At 40.3% G+C, this 16,217-nt stretch overlaps 1 long non-coding RNA gene across 1 annotated transcript in view; it reads left to right on the top strand.

The window, feature by feature from the left end:
• The window catches only part of LOC103348333 (uncharacterized), a 166,085-nt gene that overhangs the window by 119,673 nt on the left and 30,195 nt on the right, over positions 1–16,217 (top strand). Inside the window, exon 4 of the long non-coding RNA XR_011380180.1 lies at positions 5,504–5,576. This is a non-coding gene — a long non-coding RNA (uncharacterized lncRNA). The remainder of the gene's footprint in view (positions 1–5,503; positions 5,577–16,217) is intronic.

The following is a 16,217-nucleotide window of genomic DNA, read 5'->3' as shown; positions in this document are numbered from 1 at the left end:
CTGCGGCCAGCGCACCGCGCTGATCCGATGGCAGGAGCCAGGAGCCAAGTGCTTTTCCTGGTCTCCCATGGGGTGCAGGGCCCAAGCACCTGGGCCATCCTCCACTGCACTCACTGGCCACAGCAGAGAGCTGGCCTGGAAGAGGGGCAACCGGGACAGAATCTGGCACCCCAACCGGGACTAGAACCCGGTGTGCCAGCGCCGCTAGGCGGAGGATTAGCCTAGTGAGCCGCAGCGCCGGCCCCAGCTGCTCTACTTCTAATCCAGCTCCCTAGTAATGTGCATGGAAAAGCAGCAGAAGATAGTACAAGTGCTTGGGCCCCTGCCACCCATGTGTTAGACCTGGATGAAGCTCTCGGCCTTGGTCTGGCCCAACCCTGGCTGTTGTGGCCATTTGGGCACTAAACTAGCAGATGAAATCTCTTTCTCTCTCTTTTGTTCTTTCTCTCTCCCCCTTCCTCCCCCCCGCTTTTCCTCTCTTCTCTTTCCCTATTCTTCTCTCTTTGTAGCACCACTTTTCAAAGAAAAGAAATCTTTTTTTAAAAAATTCAAAATAACTTTTTTTCTCTTCTGACTTCTTTGACCCATGAGTTATTTAGATGTGTTATGGTTTCCAAATATTCCATGATTTTGTTCAGGTATCTTTCTCTTACTAATTTATAATTTCATACCGTATGGTCAGATTTTATATTTTGTATAACTTGAATCCTTTTAAATTAATGAGACTTCTTTTATGGTATAGAGGTAACCCTTGTTTAAATGTTCTATGTACACTTAAAAAGAATATATAGTCCACTATTATTGACTGGAAAGTTCAGTAACTGACAATTTAATCAAATTGATTGATAGTTATTCAATTTTTTTACATCCTTACTGAATTCAAGTTTATTTGTTTTTTCAATTTTTCATATATACATATTGAAATCTTTGATTGTAATTATTGATTTATCTGTTGCTTCTTACAGTTACATTAGATCTTGGTCCGTGTATTATAAAACTTTGTCATTGTATCTAACTGCTTAAACATTCAGAACGGCTGCATCTTTTTAATGAATTGACCCTTTTATCACTATGGAATGCCACTTTTTATTTCTGATGATATATTCTTTGTTCTGAAATCTACTTTATCTGTTAGGAATATAGTTACTTTACCTTCTTATTGATTCCTTAGCATAAAATATATTGATCACTTTAAACAATTTCCACTTATATTTAAGAGGAGTTTCTGGAGGATAGATCATAGATGAACTTATTTTTCCTCTTCTAATCTGATATTTTCTCTTTTGTAATTGGTCATATGCCGTTTACATTAAATGTAATTCTTTTATGTTTTTGAAAGGTAGCATGACAGAAAGGGAGAGACAGATTCTAATTCACTCACCTACAGCCTGCAGCAGCTGGCACTGGGCCAGGATGAGGCCAAGAGCTAGGAGGTCCATCTGAGACTTGGAGATGGCAGGATTTGAGTACTTAGGTCTCATTTCCTACCTCCTAGGAACCTTAGCAAGAAGCTAGCCTGGAAGCATAGAGCACAAAATTCAAAACAGAACTCAAACCAGAACTCCAGTATGAAATGTGGCCATCCGAAGCAACAGCTTTCCCCAATGTGCTACAATGTAGGCCATCTTAATATGATGTTTAATTTATTCGGATTTTCATCTATTTGTCCTATTTGCGAATTGTTTCTTTTTCCTCTTTTTCTTTCTTTTGGATTTAATGAGAGCATTTTTATGTTTCTGTTTCATCCTCCTTATTGACTTATTAGCTATATCTCATGCTATTTTAAGGATTGCTTTAGGGTTTGTGTACACATCTTTATCACTGTCTAGAAGTGATAATGTACTACATAGAGTGTGTAATGACCTTAAGATAACCTCTTTTCATTTCTCTCCACCTGCTCTTTGTGCAATTGCTGTTAAACATTTACTGCTACATTTGCTGTCAACTTCACACTGTGTGTAGTTATCATTTCCAGAGAACAGCATTTCTTTGCATTGCTGTAAATTTCCATGTAGTATCATTTTTCTTTAGCTTGATGAAGTTTTTTGAACATATCTTGTAATACAGGCCTGCCAGTGATTAATTTTTTGAACTGCTGAATATATGAAAACATGATTTCATATTTGTTCATGGTGGTAGTGGTATTTTCACTGGGTAAGAATTCTAGGTCGAAGGTATTTTTTTCCAGTGCTTTAAAAAAGTCACTCCACTGTCTTCTAGCCTGCACTGTTTCTGACAAGGAATCTACTGTTATACTGCTCTTCTGTATGCACTGTGTTTTAGGGAGCTAGAAGATAATGTGATGTGATACACTTTTCTTCATGTTTCTTGTACTTGAGTTTGTTGCGCTTTGATCTTTGAAATTAAAGTTTGCAAATTTGACACATTTTCAAGCCATTATTTTTTTTGAATAATTTTCTGTCCCCTCATTTCTGTCCTTTGGAGACTCCAGTTATATTTGGCTGTTTGAAGTGGTCCCACAGTTAATGGATGCATTGCTCATTTCTTTCACTCTTGTTTTTTCCTTTCTCATTCATTTTGGATATTTCTATCCCTGTGTCTTCAAGCTCACTATTCTTTTCTCTTCCATGTTTATTGCATCCTTAGTCCCACGCGCTGTATTCCTCATCTTGAACATGGTAGTTTTGATATCTAGAAGTTTGATTTCAGCCTTTTTTTTTTTTTTTTTTTTGCATCTCAACATATTCTGTCTTTCTCTGGCTTCATGAATGTATGGAATATCATTATAACAACTGTTATAATGCAGTAGTCTATTCATCCATCATCTGTAATTTCAACTGCTTTTTCTTCTCACTGTGGGTTGTATTTCTCTTGTTCTTTAGATACCATATAATTTTTAATTATATGCTACATATTGTGATTTATACATTACTAGGTGCCAAGCATTGCTGTATTCCTAAAAACGTCTTTGAGTTTTGGAAATTACTTGGAAACTGTGATCCTTTGGAGTCTTTTTAAAGCTTTGATGAGGAAGACCCTATCTGTATTTAGTCTTCAGACATTTTATCTACTATTGAAGTAACTTTTTTAATGTTTTAATCACTGCCCTGATGTAGGAGGATTTTCCACTCTAGGTATTGGCAACAAGCACTCTCCTCACCTCTGTGTGAACTCCAGGCACTATTTCTTCAACTCCTCTTTAGTAGTCTTTTCCCTGGCCTCAGTTTTCTGTCTCAGATTCATCGTTCAGCGTAGTGCACTGAATACACAAGGAGGACCCTTTGCAGATCCTCAGAATGACCTTTCTATATAGCTCTCCTCTCACATGCTTTGTTCAGCAAAGTATAGCTGCCTTGGCTCTCCCTAACTCTCAGCTTCCTCCTCAACCTAGGGAGACCTCCAGGCTCTGTCTAGGTCTTCCGCTCTGCCGCCAAACCAAGAAACATTTTCTAGGCAGTAACCTAGGACAAAGGACTCACATAATTTGATTCTTATCCCTAAGGGTGCACTGCTCTTCGGGTCCTGATGTGCAATTCTGTGATAGCCATTGTTTTATATATTTTGTCCATTATTTCATTAGTTTCAGGAAAGAGAACACATATTATCTGTTACTTCTGACTTGATTGCTTGCCTTATTTTCTTTTTGATTTTTTTAAGTTTCTGTTTTCTAAAAAGAACATTTATTGGGCTTTTGCTATTTCAAATGAAAACATAAGGAGCCAGCACTGTGGCACAGTGGGTTAAAGCCCTGGCCTGAAGCACCGGCATCCCATATATGGCACTCGTTTGAGTCCCGGCTGCTCCTCTTCCAATGCAGCTCTCTGCTATGGCTTGGGAAAGCAAAAAATGGCCCAAGTCCTTAGGTCCCTGCACCCACATGAGAACCCGGAAGAAGCTCCTGTTTCCTGACTTCGGATCGGCTCAGCTCTGGCCATTGTGGCCACGTGGGGTATGAACCAGCAGGTAGAAGACCTCTTTCTCTCTATCTCTACCTCTCTCTGTAATTCTGTCTTTCAAATAAATAAATTTTTTTTAAAAAGGAAAACATAAAGATGAGTATTTTTGTTTCATTTTTCTGTCTGCATTAATGTGAAAGTATGTTTTAGATACTCTTAGTCTAACTGGGCCCTTTGGTGTAAATCAGTTGTATAATTAAAATGTGCATATTTGAGCTGAGAAAGAAGTATGTAATTGAACAAGTCAGAAATAAACATGACAACATGGATGTCTGCTTGACTATATAGAAAGTTCTATTTGATATAACACAGGCTCCTGAGGACAAAATTAGTTCCAAGGCTCAACTTCTACCTGTCTTATCCTTGCTGTCTAGCAGCATTTCAACCATAATATTTCTGCAGGTTTTACTTGAGCACTTAGCAACTGAGCCTCCTATGAAGAATAGTAAGAAAATGAACTTTCTTAGATTCATTTCCCTAGAGTAATGGGATCAGAGCTGATCCCACGTAATCTTGAAAGTGAATCTCAAAATATGCATGGTGGGCTGAACATGGTCAGATTTTACTTTGATGCTCTCTGTCCCAAAAGAGAATCTGAAGTATAAGGCCCATTCTAATTTGGGTTAAAGTACATCTTGCTCTACTTTTTTGCAAGTTGGATAATTTTAAAATATATAGAGAGTCAATCTCACTTTATAGTTCTCCACTATCTTAAAAAAAAAAAAAAAAAAGAGTACATTGAAAAGAGGGTTTGAGACGAGGCTCATAAAATTCCCTTAATGGTCTTAGTTTTTTAATTTATAGGGTAGGTCTTTACCAATTAGAAGTTAAAATCCATCTCTAAAAAAGACTAAAATTATCCTCAATTACTGTTATAAAAGACCTGTAGTAATTCTCTCATTTATATAGATGGCAATCTGGTGGATCCTTCCGCGTCAGTCTTACCAGAAATGGCAAGAAGAATGTGGCCAGTTTCAAGCCTTTGCAAAACAGAGGCTAATTGGTTATGGTTCTTTTAATACAATTCAGGCTCCAGATAGGATGCACAGGAAAGCAAACTCAAAAGCTTTTGCAGAGAAGAACAAGGTGTCACCTGTTCAAAGCTAATTCATGGATTCTACCAGGTGCCTTGTAACCATAGCCTTACTTTATGCTGGGATTTTAACATGAACTGACTCTCTAGGTCTTACCTGTTTCTTTCCAGAGTTCTGTGTTTCACTCCCCAGAGATAAACAAATGATTAAGGGAAAAGGAGTTGCAAATTCACAGTGTATACCCCTATGTCTGAAATTGTCTCAGTCAACCTTGGTTAATTGGTTTTCAGTGGTTGGCCTGCTTGAGCTGTCTTAAAGATTCCTCAGATTTACAGATGAACGATTGTTTTGTTATGTTTTCTTACTAATTCTTGAGGAGACCAAAATTTATCAGTGACTTCTGGGTATTTCTCTCTCTGAATCAAAACAAAAATGGAATTGAGATTGTGTTAAAGTCCCTGAACTGTGAATGCTGATTCTGCTGTACGCAATCTTAATTGGTTTATATTCCACCTCTTTCTATTTGTGTTAGCCTTTCTTTTTCCTTTTCAGGATCAGATGGCTACTCTTTAGAATTTGAAAGTCTGTCAGCTCTCTACAGATGGAAAATAGAGGCCAGTTAACAGTAAGTATTTTTTTTTTAAGTGTATTCCTTCCTATTTCTTTTGTGTTAACTGGCTTGATTAGAATCCCAACCAGCAAAAGATAAAATTTAAGTCTGCCATGGGTTCATCAAGAATTCATGTTTCATGGCTGGCATTGTGGCATTGCAAGTTAAGCCACCATCTATAACACCAGCATCTCATATGAGTGCAGCTTCTAGTCCTGGTTGCTCCACTTCCAAACCAGCTCTCTGATAATGTGCTGGGGAGAGCAGCAAAGATGGCCCAAGTACTTGGACTCCTGTCACTCATGAAGGAGACCTGGATTGAGTTTCATGTGCCTGGATTTGGCCTGGCATAGTCGTGACCAGTGTGGCCATCTGAGGATTGAAACAGTTGATGAACTCAGTCTCTGCCTCTCTTGTTTTAACTCTGCCTTTCAAAAAAGAACGTTCCCCTCTATGCTCAACACTGTACATATAATGTAGCATTGGAGACAGAAAAATATGAAAAATTTATCCCAGGGCTGAATCTTTTGGTACAATTGGTTAAGCCACTTAGGATGCCTACATTTCATATAAGAGTGCCTATTTGAGTCCTAGCTGCCACTATCCAGCTTCCTGCTAATGTGCCTGGGAGAAAGAGGATGATGATCCAAGTATTTGGGTTCCTGCCACCCTCATAGGGGACCCAGATTGGCTCCTGCCTTTGTCCTGGCCTAGTGTTGGCTGTTGTGTGCATTTGGGGAGTAAACAAGCAAATGAAAATCTATCTCTCCCTCTCTATTTGCCAGCCTACTTTTTAAATAAATAAATCTTTTAAAACTTTTTTTATCTCATAATCTGTGACAGCTTATAGGAAATAGAGTAATTAAAAAAAGTATACTGGAAAATGATAATTTACTTCCCACATGACACTGAGAAATGATGTATCATAGTCCCAGGAGTAACTGTGTCAGCATTATATTTAACTTTGTTGACTGACTGCCAGGTGCTATTCCAAAGGTTTTTTGCCTATTAACCCATATGATCACAACAAACTTTTGCGGTTGGTACCATGTCTTCACTTTACAGAGAGGAACTAAAACCCCAAGAGATTAAGTGACTTGCTCAAAGTCCCATTGCTAATATGTGACAGAATGGGATTCAAACCCAGGCCATCTGGCTTAAAATTTGGTGTCTGATATTGAAGGATTCATGTATTATGAGAGAAAATAGAAGAAACCCTGGAGAGAGAATGAGGGAATTTAATGAGAGAAATAACAGATGTAAAACAGGAGCAGGGAGTAAAGGACAAAAGTTTGACCACAGTTTAGCTGTGGTGATTTATTCAATGGAATAGTGAAAGGAAATATAACCCAGAAAAGCTTGGGTGTTGGAGGTGGCCATGTTGGCCCAAAGCTTTTTAGGCAAGTAGAAGATTTTCATTTCATCAGAAAGAACTGTTGCAGCTTCTCATTCTGACTGTTTTTAGTGGGATTACAAGTTGAAACTTGAACACTTGACAGCTGGATCACCTTGAACACCTTAAACCACTGAGCTTCACGTTCTTCTCTAGTACACTGGGTGGAAATGAGAGGACTTATTATTGTAGAAATTGGATAATATGATTACAAATTGGGCTCATCATGACAGCCTCTGTTTGGCTAGTAAAGGAGAAAGTGCTGAGGAATTGACGGCTTGTAAAAGTGGACCAGACAGAGGAGGAGCCAGTGCCAGCACTTACTCCCCATTGTCTCCCCAACCCCATCCTTAACCATTTGTCAGGTTCCACCTGCCACTGCTGCTGCTGGGGTTAGCTAGTAGGCACTCAGGGAGTGCATTTGACTATCAGTCTGAGCGGGATTCTTGCACTCCTGATTCGGTGTGGCTCTTTAGGAAAGCACAGAATCAAGGGGTGGTAGAATTTATTAATTAAATTGGGACGTTTTGTGTTTCTTCATTTACTATGGTGGGAAAGTCTCTGCCAATATGGGAGTGACGACTCTGTCTAGCAGCTTGGTCACTGTTGTTCCTTTGTCTGCCATCTCTGTTGACTTTGAATATTGCTCCTTTCCTTTGGCTTACCAAGTGCTTTCTGTGGCTCACATGGAAAGCAGGCACCTTCCTCACTTTTGCAGCCCTGATGTGGAGAGCTTGAAGCCACCTCTGCTTGCCAGCAGCCTCTGGTGTAAATGCCCTCCACTTTGCTATTCATTCTATAAGGAAGCCTGCACCAGGCACCATCTCTAGGGTCATGGTCAGGAAAGGGTTGGGAGAAGCTCAGAAGTCCCAGCAGCAAACGTGCTGTCAGCTTAGAAATGCCCATGTTAGGAGAGGAAGCTTCAGCCACTAAAGGGCAAAGTAGCAAATGAGAACACAGCCCCCTATGCCTCCTCATGCCCAAGGTAAGAAGACTAAGTACATGTATCTGGTGACATATTGTTAACCCTGCAACTCTTCTAAGAGACACACTCCAGAATATGGTGATACTTCTTGTGTTATTTGCACAACTATTTAAGCATTGAGTTGAGTTTCCCAAACCTCTTACTGTAAAATGTTATTGTAAGAAAAAAAAATGATTTTAATAAAAATCAGACTTTTGTATAAGAAACTAAAAAGTATGAAGAAAAAACAACTTATCTGTCATCCCATGATATAAAGGCAATCCCTTGGCCACATATATCCTCCCAGTCTTTCTTGTACACTTTTTAAAAACAAGTTGGAACCCCTGAAATAATCGCCTTCATCTGGGATGCCGTTGAGTCCCAGAGCCTGGAACGTGGCTGCTGTGCACCTGTTAGAGCCCAAGGCTGGCCGGTTCACTTCGCTGCTGAGTAATCCCATTCTCCTAGTAGCAGTAGAAAACAAAAATATGAGCTATGCACAGCTCATACTTAATAGCAATTCAGAGGTTAATGAGTAACCAGTAAAATTCTTAGAAAGAAGAAGCACTGTGACTGCAGCACCGTGCAATCAATGTGGGTCAGCCAGGCAGTGCCTGGAAATCTTCCCATGAATTTAGCACCTTTCCCTGCTTTTCCTGTCTTTTGCCAGAATGATTAGTTAACATTGAAGTTCAGAAGTGACTGACGGATCTGTGTCTTAGATGTCTACAAGGGCTTGGGGACAGCCTGTAGTTCTTAGAATGTCCCCAGAAGATTGCAGCATCGATAACTCTTTTTGTGAAACCAGTTCAGAAATTTGTTTCACAGTCAACACCATGGCCTGTTTTTCAGTACTGAAATCTCTCATTTCTGTGCTTAGGAATCACAAGCCTACAATAGTGTGCATTCATTTCAGATCAGTCCTATAATTAGGACTAAAACAACTGGCAGACACAAAGCCATGTGGCACATAGCTCTGTTTGGCCTTTTTGTTTATGAGGGGTCTTCATACAGTCTGTGAAGAATGCATATTATTAAAAAATGATTCATGGTTCTATGGTTTGAATATTAGTTTCAGTGTCTTACAAAGGCCTATGTTTGAAGGTTTGCTCCCTAAAGTCTTAATTCAATGGTACCAATAGTGTTAACAAACTTAATCTTACGGTGTTTAAAGCTGTGAACTCTGGAAGTGATGAGACTGGATTTGTTTGTTCAGCTAGAGGCCCCATGTTTGAATCATGTGACTTGATCAGGAGAGGCATAGACCCACAGGCTTCTCTTGCTATGTGATCCTTTGTGCCACCTGGGGACTCTGAAATCTCCTGCAGGCAAAAGATGGCATCATGGACTAGAGGCCGATAGGAGCCATATTAAAGTGGATGTTTAAACAGTTGTCTGTGTTGCCTGGCCAAAGCAGTTCCTGATGCACTGATGCCTGTTGCCCCTGAGTTCTTTTATGCTTTGCCCCCTTGTTTCTTCCATCTATAAAACAAAGAAGCTAAATCTGCTATCACTAACTTCTGGTATAATGGGAAAATAATTAGGGCAGATGAAATTTTTAGAAATGCATTAATCTGGCTGGCGCCACAGCTCAATAGGCTAATCCTCCACCTGCAGCACCGGCACACCGGGTTCTAGTCCCAGTCGGGGCACCGGATTCTGTCCCGGTTGCTCCTCTTCCAGGCCAGCTCTCTGCTGTGGCCCAGGAGTGCAGTGGAGGATGGCCCAAGTCCTTGGGCCCTACACCAGCATGGGAGACCAGGAGAAGCACCTGGCTCCTGGCTTCGGATCAGTGCAGTGTGTCGGCCGCAGCACAGCAGCCGCAGTGGCCATTGTGGGGTGAACCAATGGAAAAAGAAGACCTTTCTCTTTGTCTCTCTCTCTCTCACTGTCCACTTCGCCTGTCAAAAAAAAAAAAAAAAAAAAAAGAAAAGAAAAGAAAAAGAAAAAAAAAGAAATGCATTAAACTTTGCTGCTTAAAAAAAGCATAACTTTCAAAAGGCGATTCTATTTTTATAATTCAGCTAAATCTGGCATGTTCTTGAGTATTAGAAGTACTGTATATTACCATCCTCAAGTGTCAAGTCCAGAGTAAGAGGGATTGACATTCAAAACCACTTATCTGCAGGAACTTAAGACAGGTGTTTGGTCATCCTCATGGATAAAACAGCAATAATAACAGCTCCTGCTTCATAGTAGTGCTGTGAAAGTTGAACTAAACATAATAAGTTAATACATTTGAAGCATTTAGAATAATAGTGCTTGGCACTTAGTAAGACTCAATAAATGCTGTTACTATTTTGAATTAAAGCTGAAACACTATGGATATCTAATTTTTAACACAATCACTTTTTACATAAAGCAGCTCTTGATGTCTTGATGCAATGGTACTCAAATTGATCTTCATTTCTTTTTTGTCTTAAGTGTAGCCTCCTGGAATAGATTGGGTAGATACTTATTATGATTTATGGTCTAAAAAACATTCTTCATTCTTTTAGCATTTAGTGGTTTTTCTAAGCATGATAATCAGTTCTGGGGGTACTTGGATGAAAAACAAAATCAGCTGAGAGATGAACCAGCACTCCAGTACACATACCTGTGTTCCCAAGGGGTGTTCAAACCAGCTGTTCCACAACACTGAGCTTTATATGTTACATTTTCAGAAATGACTGACACTAATAATTTCTGAGTTAATATTAAGACATCTGTTTCCCCTTATTTATTCTTTAGTTATACTATTAAAATTTAGGGTGATCTTTACAACAAAATGAAAATTTGGAGATCATCAAATCATCTAAATATTCAGTATTCCTCAACTATGCACAAAATGTCTGCTCTAATTCTATGAAACAAGATGATAGAAATCTATTTTTTGTCTTTAAAGTATAGAATCTCTTTCTCTGATCCTTTTTTTTTAAGATTTATTTTGTTTATTTGAAAGACAAAGTTACAGAAAGAGGTAGAGAGAGAGATTTTCCACCTGCTGGTTCACTCCCCAAACAGCCACAACAGCAGGACCTGAGCTGATCTGTAGCCAGGAACCAGGAGCTTCTTCTGGTTCTCCCACATGGGAGCAGGGCCATCCTCCCCTGCTTTCCCATGCATATTATCAGGGAGTTGGATCGAAAGTAGAGCAGCCAGGACTCAAACTGGCTCCCATATGGCATGCCGGGGTTTTAACCTGCTGCGCCACAGCACCGGCCCCCATAGGCTGGTTCTTGCCAGCTGTGCAAGATACTGTCTGTTGACCCTCAGCCTTCATTGTCACTCCCTGCCTAAGTTCTCATCACAGGAACTGGCAGCCTGGAAAGTGCAATTCCTGGATTCCCTTGCTACCAGATTCTACCTGTGAGTTGTCAGTAAGACACACAGGCAAGACTGGCAGACAGTATGGAAGCTGAGGCTCTTCTTCCTCCTGCTCTCACCATAGCAGCATTTCATGCACAGAAGCCATAGTCCAGGACGGTGCACCAGTTATGCGAGTTTTGCAAATGGCTTCATACTGTTCCCAACTGTCAGGAGGAAATGACAGCCCCCGACCTCCAGCCTCTGGGTAATGACACTGGTAACATGATCTAAGCATTTAACAACATGCCTTTGATTTCCACTTTTCCTCCTTCCTGGCAATTTGGAAGCACGTTATTTCGCATCTATGAATAGATTTCCTGATAGAAATAACTAGAATGTGTTCTAATTTCTACACAGAATTCAGTAGTGCTATCTTGTACCACTCCTTCTTTCACCTCCACTGATTGTGTCTAATAATACACTTTCTAAAGATGTCTTTATTTACTTGGAAAGCAGAGGGAGAGGGAGAGACAGAGATAGATCTTTCATTGGCTGGTTCATGCAGCCCATTTCCTCCTCAGCTGGAGCTGGCCCCAGGCTGAAGCCAGAAACCAAGAACTACATCTGGGTTTCTTACATGGGGATACAGACCCAACTACTTGGGCCATCGTTTGCGGCCTCCTAGGTGCATTAGCAGGAGGCTGGATTGGAAGCAGTGAGGGGAATCAGTTGATCCCAGGTACACTTAAAATGTGCTGCAGGCTTTCCAATTTGTGACTTAAACTGCTATACTATGATGCTTACTCAATCTCTCCACTTTTAATGCCCACTTCATATTCTTTTATGCATCCAGTGAACTAGCTATTATCTCTCTTTAGCATGACCTCCTCCTACCCTCCACTTCTCTTTGTCTCAGTCGATATCTGTTATGCATCTTCTATAAGATGCATTTTCATGTCCCTGCCTAAGAAGAATGAGCAGGTACCCCACACACATACGTGCAGATCATCCAGAGCAGGAATGAGCTTTTCTCATCTAGAGCCTAGCATTGTGCTCGGTGAGGACATGAATAAATGGTCAAGAAGCTGAAGAACAACAGACAAGATTACATGCAAACTCTGATACAGAACACAGCAACTTCTGTACAGAATCAAACAGTTCAGGCATAGCTCGAGCCCACAGAAGGCATGCTGGTCATTTAATTGGTAAGCATTTCCTGTCCTTATAAAATAAGGAGTCTTATAAGGGGAATTGTACCATGTTTTTCTCTCATTAATAATGATACAGAATTAGAAAAATGTAGTACACAAAGCTACTTTAAAAATTATCTTATTTTCATGCCTACTTGACAGAGAAGGAAATTTCTAGAAACAAGGAGGTTTTACATCTTACTTTGGAATACATAGTGATTTAATTACAAGGCTAAGACCAAATGCAAGACATCTACCCTCCCAGGCCAGGACACTTTCTCCTAGTCGGTGCGACTTTTCAAGCAAAGGCAAATTCTTCCAAGATGTTGAAGGAGTTGTCCATACAACCTTACAACCTTACCAATAGGTTCTCCATATGATTTTCAGGTTGCATGAATTTTACAGAACACTGTTAGGTGTGCAGAAAATTGTAACTTTATTATGTAGGCAGAGATTTCTTTATACAGTACTGGAAGGCAAAAATGCACAAAGTAGTCTTAACATTTGAACTGGACTTTGGGAGATGCCAGTGAGACTGCCAGGTGGAAAAGAAATAAAGATGAGAGAAGAGCATTTTAGGAAAAGGGAGTGACTAGTAAAAAGGCATGGATGCTGGGGCCGGCACCATGGCTCACTAGGTTAATCCTCTGCCTGCAGTGCCAACATCCCATATGGGCTCCGAGTTCTAGTCCCAGCTGCTCCTCTTCCAGTCCAGTTCTCTGCTGTGGCCCAGGAAAGCAGTGGCGGATAGCCCAAGTGCTTGGGCCCCTGCACCTGATTGGAGACCAGGAAGAATAAAAAACAAAAAGGCATGGATGTATAACTGCAATTGTTCTGTGACTTAAAATTTTTTTTTAAATATTTTATTTATTTATTTGAGAGGTAGCATTATAGACAGTGAGAAGGAGAGACAGAGAGAAAGGTATTCCTTCTGCTGGTTCACTCCTAAATGGCGTCAATGGCTGGAGCTGCGCTGATCTAAAGCCAGGAGCCAGGAGCTTCTTTCAGGTCTCCCACGTGGGTGCAGGGGCCCAAGGACTTGGGCCATCTTCTACTTTCCCAGGCCATAGCAGAGAGCTGGATCAGAAGTGGAGCATCCAGGACTAGAACTGGCACACATATGGGATGCCAGCACTTCAGGCCAGGGCTTTAACCCACTGCGCCAAAGCGCCGGCCCTTGTGACTTAAAAATTTTTTACCAAATTATTAAAAACTCTTACCATTGGCTATAAATAGGGAAACGTAAAATTAGTAAAGCTGATATTTATTCACTATATAATTTAAAATGTTATAAATATTCAGAATCATAAGGTCTTGTTTTACTTGGAAGAGCACTATCCTTCACATGATCTAACATACAAGAAGCACTAAGCATCTTTTTCATGTCTTGGTGAATTATCATATGCCTTTCTAATTTTGGATCATCTAACAACATTTTTTTAAAGATTTATTTATTTATTTGAAAGAGTTACACAGAGAGAGAAGGAGAGGCAGAGAGAGAGGTCTTCCATCTGTTGGTTCACCCCCCAATTGGCCACAACTGCTGGAGCTGTGCCCATCTGAAGCCAAGAGCCAGGAGCTTCTTCTGGGTCTCCCACGTGGGTGCAGGGGCCCAAGGGTTTGTGCCATCTTGTACTGCTTTCCCAGGCCCTAACAGAGAGCTGGATCAGAAGTCAAGGAGCCAGGACTCCAACCCATGCCCATATGGGATGCCAGCACTGCAGGCAGTGGCTTTATCCACTATGCCCCAGTGCCCGCCCTGTCTGACAACATTTTATCCTTTGCACTTTGGATTCCATGAAATATCTCCAAGAGTTTGTTTAATGGGAAGTTTGTGTAGGCATCATTTCTGCTGGGATATCTTCATCTTTTTCATCAGAACCCCATTCCTCACTTAGGTTGATGAGGTCAACTTCACTGGGTTTCTCTTAACTGCATTTCAAGAGCTTCTGATGGTGGCACTGTCAGCATCCCCACTATCGGCTGGCTCTTCTCCAGAAAGCATGTTTATGCTGGATTCCATTTCACTTCTAGCCTGTTCACTTTCTGTTTCTGCACTTCCTTCTTTGTTAGTTCTCTCTTTTGATTATTTGTTTTATTAAAATATGTTGTTATCACTGGGAAACAGAGGCAATACAACTCTATGCTGCTTGCATGAACAACATACTAAAAAAGTGACATGATTGATCATCATGGGTGCCTCTCACTTATGTAGTGATATGTGCACTGTTGCAGCAGAGTTTACACTTCATGCAATTACAGCCTGAACATCTCTAATCCAAAAATCCAGGGTCCCAAATATCCAAAGTCCAATACTTTTGAGCCCTAATATCATGCCACAAGTAGAAAATTCTGTACCAGCCTTCATGCAATGGGTCTTAGAACACAGGCACACTGAAAATACTGTATAAAATTACCTTCAGACTTGGTATATGAGGTGAATTTGAGGAAGAGTAGGTATCATAACTATGCTGATATTCCAAAATCTTGAAATACTCTGGAAAATGAAACACTTCAAATTCTCAAGCATTTTGGATAAGAGATACTGAACCTGCATTTACTGCTAATTGGATGCTGTAGTAACTGAAATTTGAACCAGGTTATTGGAAGGCTAGTGTTGTTTAAGCCATGATAGTTGATATACATCCATATCAAAACCAGGTAGTGCAAGAGCTGCCTGTGTATATCTGTGATTGAAGTTAATTTCTATTTTAAACCCTTTTTCTCCCTTGTGACAGAAATTACTCTGTCAGTTCAGGAAAACATCTTTGACTCAGTCCTTACTCCACATATACACTCTCCCTGCCCCTCTAGAAGCAGTTGGAGAGGTTTTAATGGCAGGTACTTAAAAACCACAACTTAAACAGGTTTAAGTAATAAGGACCTTGTTGTTTTATATCTCTAAAGCCAGAGGCAGGACAAAGACTCCATTTCTTTTGTTCCAATTCCTTTAAATATGCCTTACTGCCTATGTCAGTTTTGTTTTTTTTTTAAAGATTTATTTATTTTATTTGTATTTTTTTAACTTTTATTTAATGAATATAAATTTCCAAAGTACAGCTTTTGGATTACAATGGTTTTTCCCCCCCTTAACTTCCCTCCCACCTGCAACCCTCCCCTCTCCCGTTCTCTCTCCCCTTCCATTCACATCAAGATTCATTTTCAATTATCTTTATATACAGAAGATCAGTTTAGTATATATTAAGTAAAGATTTCAACAGTTTGCACCCACATAGAAACACAAAGTGAAAAATACTGTTTGAGTACTAGTTATAGCATTAAATCACAGTGTACAGCACATTAAGGACAGAGCTCCTACATGAGGAATAAGTACACAGTGACTCCTGTTGTTGACTTAACAAATTGATACTCTTGTTTATGGCGTCAGTAGTCACCCTAGGTTATTATCATGAGCTGCCAAGGCTATGGAAGCCTTTTGAGTTCGCCGACTCTGATCACATTTAGACAAGGTCATAGTCAAAGTGGAAGTTCTCTCCTCCCTTCAGAGAAAGGTACCTCCTTCTTTGATGATATGTCAGTTTTCTCCACATGTAACAAACATCATTAGCTCCACACAAGTCAAGTTCAAAAAAGAGGGGGAAAAACACTTTGGAAGTTCTTCTAGAGGAGAAATAAAGAACTTTCTCAGTCTTCCAGAAAATCCCTTTTTGAATTTAATTATCCCAATCGGGTTACATGCCCATTTCTAGAGCAGTTGCTGTCAAGGAGGTGGGATTCCCATTATTCCATGTAGAGCCGTCCCTGGAACTGAGCGAAGCACATGGGTGTTGCTGGCGTTGCGAGAGGATGACAAGTGAACG

Source organism: Oryctolagus cuniculus, chromosome 11 (genome assembly GCF_964237555.1).
Source record: "Oryctolagus cuniculus chromosome 11, mOryCun1.1, whole genome shotgun sequence".
Taxonomy (NCBI): domain Eukaryota; kingdom Metazoa; phylum Chordata; class Mammalia; order Lagomorpha; family Leporidae; genus Oryctolagus; species Oryctolagus cuniculus.
Note: the sequence above shows the minus strand (reverse complement) of the source record. Positions and strands in the feature narration are given on the sequence as shown.